The following is a 10,773-nucleotide window of genomic DNA, read 5'->3' as shown; positions in this document are numbered from 1 at the left end:
AAGCAACATCTGTACTCTATGGGAAGCTGGGCCAAGACTCCGAGAGTTTGCCAAGCAACCCTTTGCCTACGGTGTGTAAATCTACACCTCTTGCAAAGGGAGAAGAGCAAGGAGGGAAAGACAGTGCCAACTTTCAGATTTGTAAAAGAGGCTTTTAAGCTCTCTAGAGGGTAACTTTCAACTGCTAAATATACTTCAGGAGAAATACAGCCAGATCATTTCTTTCCTCAGCCTCACTACAACTCTTTGTGTTTTTTCCTCTTGAGAGGGGACAAGGATGCAGCATCGGCAGGGAAGAGGCTGGGAGGAACAGTGGGTTTGGTCTATTTGCTATTAACTCCACCACATGCCTAATCAAGGATTTTTCCAGTTCTCCTGTCTCGATCCGTAGGGAAAAAGAATTGAGAGGGAAAGATGTGGAAAAGGAAAAATGAAGGGTTTCTGTGCGTGCAGAGGAAGATATTTTGACAGAATGCGTGATGGTGACTAAGAAAAGGGGGAACAGGCAAGTGTTAAATGAGTTTGTGTTCCTGGCTGCTGAGTAGCCCCAGGAGGTTCCCAGCAAGGCTGCCGCTTTTTTATTGGAGTTTTGTGCCGGAGTTATAAACCCTTTAAATGAGCCCAGATCATTAGGGAAGCTTGGCTGATCACTGATGAAAAAATATAACAATTAAAACAAAGGGCTGGAAGAGGGAAGCAGAGGGAGAAGGAGCTGGGGGTGAGCAGTTTTAATACTTAATAACAAATACTAATAATGGTGCTGAATTGGGGACTAATTAAAAGTTTCTAAAAAGAGAGAGGAAGAGAGTGGGATTAATCTGGAGTGTTTTGTCTGACAGCTTCTGTGAGTGCCTGAAAAGCTACCCTGGCAAGGAAGATGGGACACAATGTTGGGGGCCAAGCAAAGCTCTGGAGAGAGATGGATCTGAGCCATGGTGGAGCCCGGCTCCACCTGCTCTTCTGAGCTCTGTGTTTTGGTGTCTGCCCCATATTTCAGGACTACCAATGGTCATTCTCCCACACGGAGCAAAGGGGCTGGGGAAGAGGAGCAAAGAAGAGAGTTTGAAGGGTGGAGAGAGTAAAATTCTTCTGTGAAAAGAGACTGCTTTGGGCAAAGATACCTGGGTGGCAGCAGCATGGATCTGAGAATTGTGATGTAGTGACACAGCCATGGCAGGAGCCAAGGAAACGGGACCCAGGAAGGACCACAGGTAGCAACAACTCAAGGAGCCACTGCCATGTAGCTTTGCAGGGCTTGGAAGAGCATTCAGAGGAAGAACTGCTGCACTCTCTCCCTCTTGCTGTGCTGCTCTCAGCTGATGTCAGGACACCGTGGCAGATTAGATGGGTTTCCTTGGCTGTTCCTCCACCATTCCTTCTACCAGTGCTGTGTCCCAGTGCACCTTTAACCCCACAGAGATTAATGCTCCCAAAAGCAACAGTCCCACGGGTCTGCCTCCAGCTGTGCCTCCAGCTGTGCCTCCAGCTGTGCCTCCAGCAGTGTCCTGAGGCCTGGGAGTCCTCAAGCCTGAAATAACCAAAGCAACAACTATTGCCTTTCTCTCCCCAGTTCAGCAGGTGCCTGAGGGACAGTTCAGCCTGGAGAAACATCTTTTGCGGGTAATTTCAGCTAAACTCTTGCAGACAGCACCACTGCAACCTCCCATGCTTCATCCTTGTGGAGAAAGGTGGGGAATGCCAGCCTCAGACACCATGCTCCTACCAGCATGAGCTCCTTCTACTTCCTTATCTGTGCAGGCAACTCTAAATTTTAATTATTATTGCTTTTTGCTGTTCTTAGTCTTAATTAAGTCTGACTTGCTGACTGTTTCAAGGGAGATGGTGTCTGGGAAACGCCTTCCTGCCTTGAGTTTTGGATTGTGGAAGGAGAGATATCAAGCCCATTGCCACTGGATCTGCCAGGCAGCAGAAATGCAACATCGTAGGGACTGGGGGTGCTGTGGGAATGGGCCAAAGCTCAGTTAAAATGGGACAATCCACCTAGGAATGAACACAGAGCAAGAAAGCCACAGGGATGTGTGCCTGGCAGGTAGAACAGATTTCCCAGAAAATTCTTCTGTATTAATCTACTTGGATCTGACTTCGAATCAGAGAATCATTAAGGTTGGAAAAGACCTGTAAGATCACTGAGTCCAACTGTTAATATCACATCCCAAAGTGCCACATCCACATGCCTTTTAAACTCTTCCAGGAACGGTGATCCCATCCCCTCCCTGGGCAGCCTGTTCCAATGCCTGAAAATCCTTTCAGGGAAGAAATTCTTCCTGATTTCCACCCTGAGCCTGCCCTGGCCCAGCATGAGTCCATTCCCTCTCCTCCTGTCCCTGTTCCCTGGGAGCAGAGCCCGACCCCCTGGGCTGTCCCCTCCTGTCAGGGGTTGTGCAGAGCCACAAGGTCCCCCCTGAGCCTCTTTTTCTCCAGGCTGAGCCCCTTTCCAGTTCCCTCAGTCCCTCCTGGGGCTCCAGCCCCTTCCCCAGCTCCGTTGCCCATCTCTGCATATGCTTTCTCCGCTTTTATTCTGTAAAGCAGCACCAGGTAAATTCAGACCCACAACACAAATACCAGCAGCACCCCCTGATTCTTCAGCCACCCAAAGCCCCCAGCAGGCACAGACAGGTCCCCCATGGGGGCATAATTTTATCCCCACACAAGAAGAGCCGAGGTGCTTGTGGTGCGCTGTGTGTGGTTTGGCTTAAGAACTTCATCCTGGTTTGTGCCACAGCCCTGGAGCATCCAGCAGGAGTTTTGCTATTCTGCACCAGGGCTCTCTCTGTCTGTCTGTAAATACTTCCCTTCCAGCAGCCTCTCTCCAGCATGACAGATTTGCTATGAGGAACCTGGCAGCAAAGGTTTTTCCTCCTCTCTCTCTCTCCCTCTCTGACAAATGTATAAAATGTATTCACTTTCCATGTTCTAATTTATGATATAATAAACTCCTCTGTGCCCTGGCCTCGTTCAGGGATTGGAAGTGAAGTGTTCCACTTGCCTGCATTGGTGAAATTCTACCAGACTGTTGTGAGTTGGAGAGGGATGAGGCAAGGCCTGGAATTGAAAGAAGGAAAGGGAAAAACAGGATATAGAGCATGTGAGGCTTCAGGGGCAGAAAGGGGAAAGGGGATGTAGAGATAATTTCTATAATTTTTTCTCTCATTTCACTGGGCAGGATGTGTTTCCCAGTGGGATTTACACAGCTCTGCTCCTGGCGTTTGAGAAGCTTCTTCAAGTGACGGAGCCATGTCCACCTTTGGACCTTTGAGGGAAAAATAACATAAATGCATAAATAATAGACTGCAAGAAGGGAATGAGTCTAGTCAGCCTCACTGAGGATGAAAGGATGGGATGCAGGAGTAGGATGTGGGAAGTAAGAAGAAAAGCTGTAGTGAAGGATTGACTTGGCAAGACCACTTTGAAAAAGAAAAGAGGCTCTGTGTCCATCCAAGGTTGGGGTCTGGTTACACACTTGGCAGCACCTTGGATAGCTGCACCACAGAAACCAGAGCTGTGAGTCAGATCTGCTCATTCTGTCACCAAAAATCTGCTTTTCCTCCCAAGCTTTTCCTCTCTTTTGTTTGCAACTCAATCTAGAGGGACCTTCTGACAAGGTACCTTTATCCATCAGACTGCCAAGAACTTAAAAACCTCTCATTTGTCCACTTAATGAAACGGGCACTGCTGGCTTGGTTGTTTTGGTTTCCTTTGCTCTGAATAAATGATTGCCCCCCATGTGTAATTTTTCTCTCAAGTAAACAGATTTGGTCCTGATTACTGCTAGGGAGAGAAGGTGGTATTTTCAGATGATGGATATACACCCATGATGTGCAGGTAGCTTTACACCTTAGAAGGCTGCTCTATGATGGGCATCCAGAGAGGATGAGAAATCATATAAAAATGGAGGGAAAAGGAAGTCTTCACAGGAAAAACCCCAACATCAGCAGACCAAAATGGAAGAAAAAAATTACTGAAGTGGGCAGAAAATAAAAATGAAGAACAATGCTCTACAAGGGCCCAAAGGGCCCATCCTCATCTTGATCAATTCCAGATCTGTTCAAATCAGGGACTGGAATAATCCAAATCCCCAGATCAACCATTTTAAGTCTTAAAGCTAAGACTAAGACCTTTCTGAGTACTTGTCAGATTTGACTGATCTTTGCTGATGCCACTTCATTGACAGGTTTGTGGCTCTTCAGCACCGAGCTGAGGGTTCAAAGCTGAGCACATATTTTCCACCCTCTGGCTTTTCCCCTCAAGGCAAAGCACGAGGTGTCCAAGCCAGGGCCTGGAATTATAGGAGCAGCCTGTGTCAGTATCTCTGTTAGCAATGACATCCTTGACCTTCTGAAAGACCCAGCTTGTGGCAGGGCTGTGTCCCATGCCAAGCCCACTGGTGTTGCTGTGGTGCAGAAACAGAGTGCAAAGTTTGGGATTATCAAAGTTGTACTCCTCACCTGCAAGGATAACCACATCCCTGCTCATTGTCCTTCACCAGAGGGCACAGAATTTCCTAACACTGCACAGGAACTTTAAAAAATGCCCTGCTCCTTTTTGGTTTTTTTGGTTATACAAACAGAAAGGTGTTGGAGTTATCACCACCAGACCTTCTGCAGGGAGGAGCCCATCCATCAGTCCCCAGGGACAAGTTTGCTGTAGGATTAGCTCGGGTGAAGGACACACAAAGGTTTCTGAAATTATACGGGATGGATTTGCTGAAGGATTTGCTCAGGCAAGTGATACAGGTTGAGATGTTTAGGGTCCTATTGATGGATTTGCTGTAGGATCTGCCAGGAAATAAATCTATACATTTTATACCAAAGACCTCAGGTACAACAATCTTATAGTATTTTCTTGAGCCATAACAAAAGTGTAAAACTATATAAAAGGGTAAGACTATATAAAAACTATGTAAAACAATAAATAAATACTTGAGAACAATTAATGCTGTAGGATTCTTCCAGAAAAGAAACAGTCTCACAGGCCAACCGCTGTAAGTGCATCCTGCATTACCCCAGCACATGTTGACAAACCAAGATGACTTGTTGCTTATGGAATTTCTTGTGATCATCAAACCAGCTGAAAGTCTGGCTTGAGTAATTAAAATGCTAATTGGAAATTCACCATTCATCAGAGGAAATAGCAATGAGTTCCTTTATTTTTTTCCTCTAGCATTTTCTCTCTAGTGGTGGCAGATGTTGGGGTTGTGAATTCATTGTCTGTCAGAGACACAGCAAACTCCTCCTTCCAAACCAGTTTTCTGTATTTTTGTTGATTGTCTGCTTAAATTAACCTTCTCTAATGAGATGAAGATATGCAGGGTATGCCAGTAATTTACAGGCTGTGAAATTAGTGAGCACAGATATAATACATCCTGATGGGTGACAGGGACTGGGGAGCTCCCAGAGTGCCCACGCAGAGGAGAGGATGGCAATGTACCTTTAATGCACGGTTCCCAGTGGTGTGGAGGATTATCCAGGCTGGCTGCTGGCACACAAACACTCAGGAGCATTAGGCACAATGCCCTCTCCTCTCAGAAGGCCTTTACACCAGGAAAAAGTGAGTATAATGTGGATGTAAAGTGCTGCCACGTTTCTCAGTTTGGATTTAAATTGTAAACCCTTCCCTGGGAGGGTGGGCAAGCCCTGGCACAGGGTGCCCAGAGAAGCTGTGGCTGCCCCTGGATCCCTGGAAGTGTTCAAGGCCAGGTTGGGCATCGGGACATGGGCCACCTGGGATAGTGGAAGAGTGTGTGGCTGAAATCCCCAAGGAAAAGTGGATGCCTTCCACTGAAGGGCTCAAGCTCAGGCCTGGACACATCTTCCTCACTGCCCACCATGCCCCACACTGCCAAAGCTCCCACTCGGAATATTTGTATCAGAAAGTCAGACTTCAATATTTTCATTTGATAAGAAGGTGGTGTTGGAGTTATTTCTCACTCAGGCACGGATCAATATGCAAACAAACACGTGAAGCCTCCTCTTGAGATATCACATCAAGACATCCACTGGCACAAATCCACACAGGCCAAGGGGGAGCACAAAGTGTCCACATCTGTGTTTGTTCTGCAGACTGGGGAAGGGAGATCAGAGAGTGGCAGGGCTGCCAGCTTCCAATATTTTAGGGCTAATTTATGGTAATAGATATCTGAAACACTCCCAGCCCTCAAGACATTAGTATACACCTCAGCTTTCATCCGAAAAAAAGGAAAAAAAATCATTCTTTGTTTTCATGCTGAGCAGATAATCTGGATATTGTCTGACAGATTCAATTTGAAGTCCATAGCAGAAAGACAAATAAAAAACCTCCTTCCCTGCTACCCCTGACAATTTTTTCCCTGTGTTTGGGATATTGTGATAATGGATTTGTGCCTGTAAGACCCACTGGGGGTTGAGAGACCCTGGGTTTGTGTATATGCCAAAGATGTTGCATAGAATAGTGAGAGTCTTGAAGAAAATGAAGAGTGCTGAAGTTCTTTTGAACAATATCCGTTGCTTTAATAGAAGATATTATCACTGTGAGTGAATCCTGTCACACATTAGGCCTCAAATTGGATGAATTTACAGCCCTGTATTTTAAAAAGGTAGAAGAGCAGCACTATGAATTTGAGTTTGGGGTTTTTTTTTACATTTTTAACGTAGTTATTACAAGGGCAAAAAAAATCCTTTTACGTGGGTTCAAGTTCAGATGGGTTCTTGATCAAATGGCCAAAGTTATATCCTGAAATTTGTGAAGATTCACATCATTCATATCTGTGTCTGTATTTATGAGGTGAAATGAAACAAAACACATAAAAAAGCTGAACAAGCAAATGCACAAACAAAACTGAAGCCAGATCCCTGAGCCTGCTGCTGAATCTGGAATGTGAGCAGACCTAGGCAGAAAATGCTAATCCACCCTCTCATTCACCCTCATTGTCATTTTTGTTTTTGTTTATGTTTCTAACATATGTCAATTATTTGTGTTTTTACAAACTCAGTCTTTGCCCAGAGGTGAACAAGAAAGCAGAAAGACAAGGAAAGGATGGCTCTGCATTACAATTTCCCTAGCAGCAAAGGAAAATTAAGAATATCCCACCCTTCTCCAGCCAGTTGTTCGCTTTTCCCACACTGCTCCTCCTGCAGATGTGTCACTGCAGTCCTGTGGAGGGTCTCAAGTGAATCAGTTTATAAAGATTTTTTATTTCAGTTCCCTCCGTGGGTCTGGAGTAGTAAATGGAGCTGCAATGCAGGGAAGTACAGCCAGGGTGGGAAACTGATAAAAAATGGCTTTGTTGCTAATAAATGTCCCCTGTGGTGAGGTGGGAGAATGTAGTCCAGAAAGAATATGGTTCACTTCTTTAGAATCATGAATAAAATACAGGAAATCTACAAATTTTCAGCTACAATTTATTTTTTTCCTGATTTTTAACTAATATATGAGGTAATGAAGTTGCTTTTGTTTTTGTTCTGATGGGGAGGAAAGGAATCAGCTTTCCTTCAAAGCCTGTGGCAGAAATCTTGAAGAAGGAGGCAGAGCACTGATACCACTGCTAAATAATCATACCGCTCAGGTGGTGTAAACTGGTTTAGTTCTGACAATGTCACAATAATTGGCATGAGATGTGACTCAGGTTGCTTTCAACCCAAGAACGGCATCAGGGAAAATGTTCTAGTAGGAGGTAAACATCAAAGAGGGAAAAGGAAATCAGAGGAAGGTGCAAAATAGAGTTCCTTTACCCTTAATATCAGTGTTCATGTCCTACAAAATTACTACAAGAAACAGCATGACATGCAGCTGCTTGAAAAAGGTCTGCATGTCCCAAGGAAAATATTCAGACAGAAACTTGAGTTTTTACAAAGTTACATTCTGGTTAGGGCAACAATAGAACCATGACTGTGGAATTTTCTTTTGTCCTTTTTGGCCATTTTAGGAACATTTCTATGGAATTTTCTTTTCTTCTTTTCGACCGTTTTGGCATTTTAGCTTAGTTTTAATTACTGGGAATGCTATAAGAGAACTTGTTTCAGTCTGGAGAAAAAATAAGTGAGAACTTAAAAACTGTGTCAATTCTCTTTAAAAAAAAAAAAAAAGAGGAAAGGTTTTATTAAAACTGATTCTTTCCTGCAAACAGCTCTGATTTGCAATAAATGGATTTTTCCAAGGAATAATAGGTCTATTGAAGGCAGCTCTTGTGCTGTCACTGCTGTGGGTGCAGCTCTGTTTTCAAGAGCTCTGCTGCCTGTGGCCCAGCCCAGCCCAGACTTGAGAGGCAGGGCAGGATTTGTGTGGCTCCCCTGTCACAGGGCTCTGCCTCTATTCTGCCTCCTTCTCTCCTTCTCCTGGTGCACTGTAAAGGTCACTCTTCCTGAAAGGAGATATTTGCTCTTTGTATTCGGGGTTGACAAAAAAACCCCGTAAGCCTTGCACATTACAGAGGGTTTAGGAGGCATTAATGGACTCTCCTTGTAAAGTTGCTTGGGCATGGATTCCTCTTTTTTTTTTTTTTTTTTTTTCTGTCAAAACGTGGCCAGGAATGCTCACACCTCCCTGCAGGAAAGCATGGGACTGTTTTTTTTAAATTTGTTTTTTTTTTTTTTTTTTCTGGCAGTGATCCTGTTGCTCTTGCTGTGTTTGGGGTTGGGGGTTGTGCTGTAAAGCAAAGGCATCTGTCCACATTGTGCTTGCACTGCAGGGTCTGCAGAAGTTCCTTTCCTTGGTCCCACACTGAATTCCCTCTTGAGCCCCCAGAGTTCATGTTGTATTACATGGCTACTGTAAATTGGATAACAGCTGATCAAGAGACACTTGTCCTGAAGATGAATGACCCTGGATCAGGTACAGTGCCTCTGGGGAGTGGAACCTGAAAAGCTGAATTTGAGGTGTGAAATGAAGTAAGATAAATAAGGATGGACAGTTTGCCTTGGCACTTCATCGTGTTGCCAGTAACTACTGAGTCCTGCTTTGCAGACAGACTGTGTGGCAGTTCATACTGACCACAGCAGGAACAAAAGGGCCTGGAAAATAGGATTATTGGGATGGAGGAACTGGAAAGCCACCTAACTTCAGCCTGGGACTTGAGTCAAGCTCAGATTGGTGACTACACACTGTACCAAGCCTCTTTGGAAAGGGAGATGAATATTTGGAATGCAAAGCCTGAGCACAGAGCTCTGCCACTTAAATGACACAATTTACCCTGTTAGATAAATTACAGCAGGATCTAGATGTCCACGTGGCTCAGCCACTTCAGAGGAATGCTTTGCAGAAGTTGCATGAAATCATGAATACAGTAGACTGAGTTTCCACTCAGCCTGATCAGTCTCGAGTTTAAATAATAATATATCATCTTACTTAATGAACTGTCAGCCATCTCCTGAGGGACACACTTTAATGAGTGGCGAATCATGCCCAATGCTTATTTGTCTAAGTCAGGAGCACAGATCTGATAATGATTTCTTTTCATCTCCACGTCGGAGTCGTGTATCTGTCAGGCCACTTCCTGATCCAGACAAAGGTAATTTGCAAAGGAAAGGAGGAACAGGAATGATGGTCACAGAGTTTCAGCCTTCACAGGCAGGGAACTTCAACCTCTTACCAAAGTAGGCTGGATGTCAACTCAGAGGTGCTGAAAGGAAGAAAAAAGTGGAGGAGCTGAAAAGGAACAAAAGGGTGGAGACCAGGGCTTGGACTCCAACTCAAGATAGTGGGAAGAGCTCACAGGGACTGGGAAAATGTTTCCATAACTATCAAAAATTAGTTCATCTGTGATCTAGGTCCTCATGCTAACAAAGCAAGAAGTTCAGAGTGGAAAGAAAATGTATTTTAACTGGCAGGCCTGAAATTCACTGTCTGAATCATAGCATGTAGGGAAAAACTACAGGAGAAAGTGAGGGAAATGGAACTGGCTGTAATTGATAACACAGAAACCAGGATTCTGGCATGCACTTAGATCAAGGAAAAAACATAAGAAACTTTCAAGCTGCCTCGCTTCAGATATTATTAAAAATCTAATTAAAACAATCAGTCTCCCCTGGAACCACGCACAGGCAGCAGCAAGTCCGTGTTTCTCTCTGTTGCCTACAAAGGGAGCCAGCACAGAGTAGCTTTTAACGAAGGGTGCAAAATTAGGGCAACATTTTGGTGGAGGAACATCCCCAGTGCCTCAGATAGTAACTGAGCCCAGCTGAAGCACAGGAGTGACCTTCAGCAAAGCTCAGGGGTGGTGCAGGGAGCAGCAAGGGTTTCTCCATCAGCCCTGCTCACATGCAGAGTTCATATGGAGTGGGAAAGGCTCCCCAGGTCCCCCTGTGTGAAGCCTGTCTTCCAAAACCTCTATGAAAATGTCAGCATAACTTCTGAAAATGCAATTTTCCGACAGCTCCTGTCACGTGTGACACTTCTTGTAGCTCTCCTACAAAAGGAAACATTATGTGGAATAAAGATGAATTATTCTCTGTGCTGGAAGCTGATTGTAGCTAAAGCAGTGCCTATTGAGTCATGGGAAAAGGGATTTCCAGGGACCTGGAGAGGCCTCCTAGGCTGTGCCCCAAGGCAGGGCCTGTCATTGCCAAGGCAGGACATCATCCCTCTGCTCTGGGGGTTTTCCTGTCACATCCACTCTTCCACCCATGAATCTCTGCTCTTGGATTTTTACCTGACTGGGTAAAAGAGCAGGTCAGAATTCAGAGTTCTCATTACTCTGAGGAGGAAGAATTGAATGAGATCCTGAGTCCCTTTGGCCCAGGATGATTCTGTAACTACAACTTTTGTCAGGGGATACCCCAA

Source organism: Anomalospiza imberbis, chromosome 21 (genome assembly GCF_031753505.1).
Source record: "Anomalospiza imberbis isolate Cuckoo-Finch-1a 21T00152 chromosome 21, ASM3175350v1, whole genome shotgun sequence".
NCBI lineage: Eukaryota > Metazoa > Chordata > Aves > Passeriformes > Viduidae > Anomalospiza > Anomalospiza imberbis.
Note: the sequence above shows the minus strand (reverse complement) of the source record.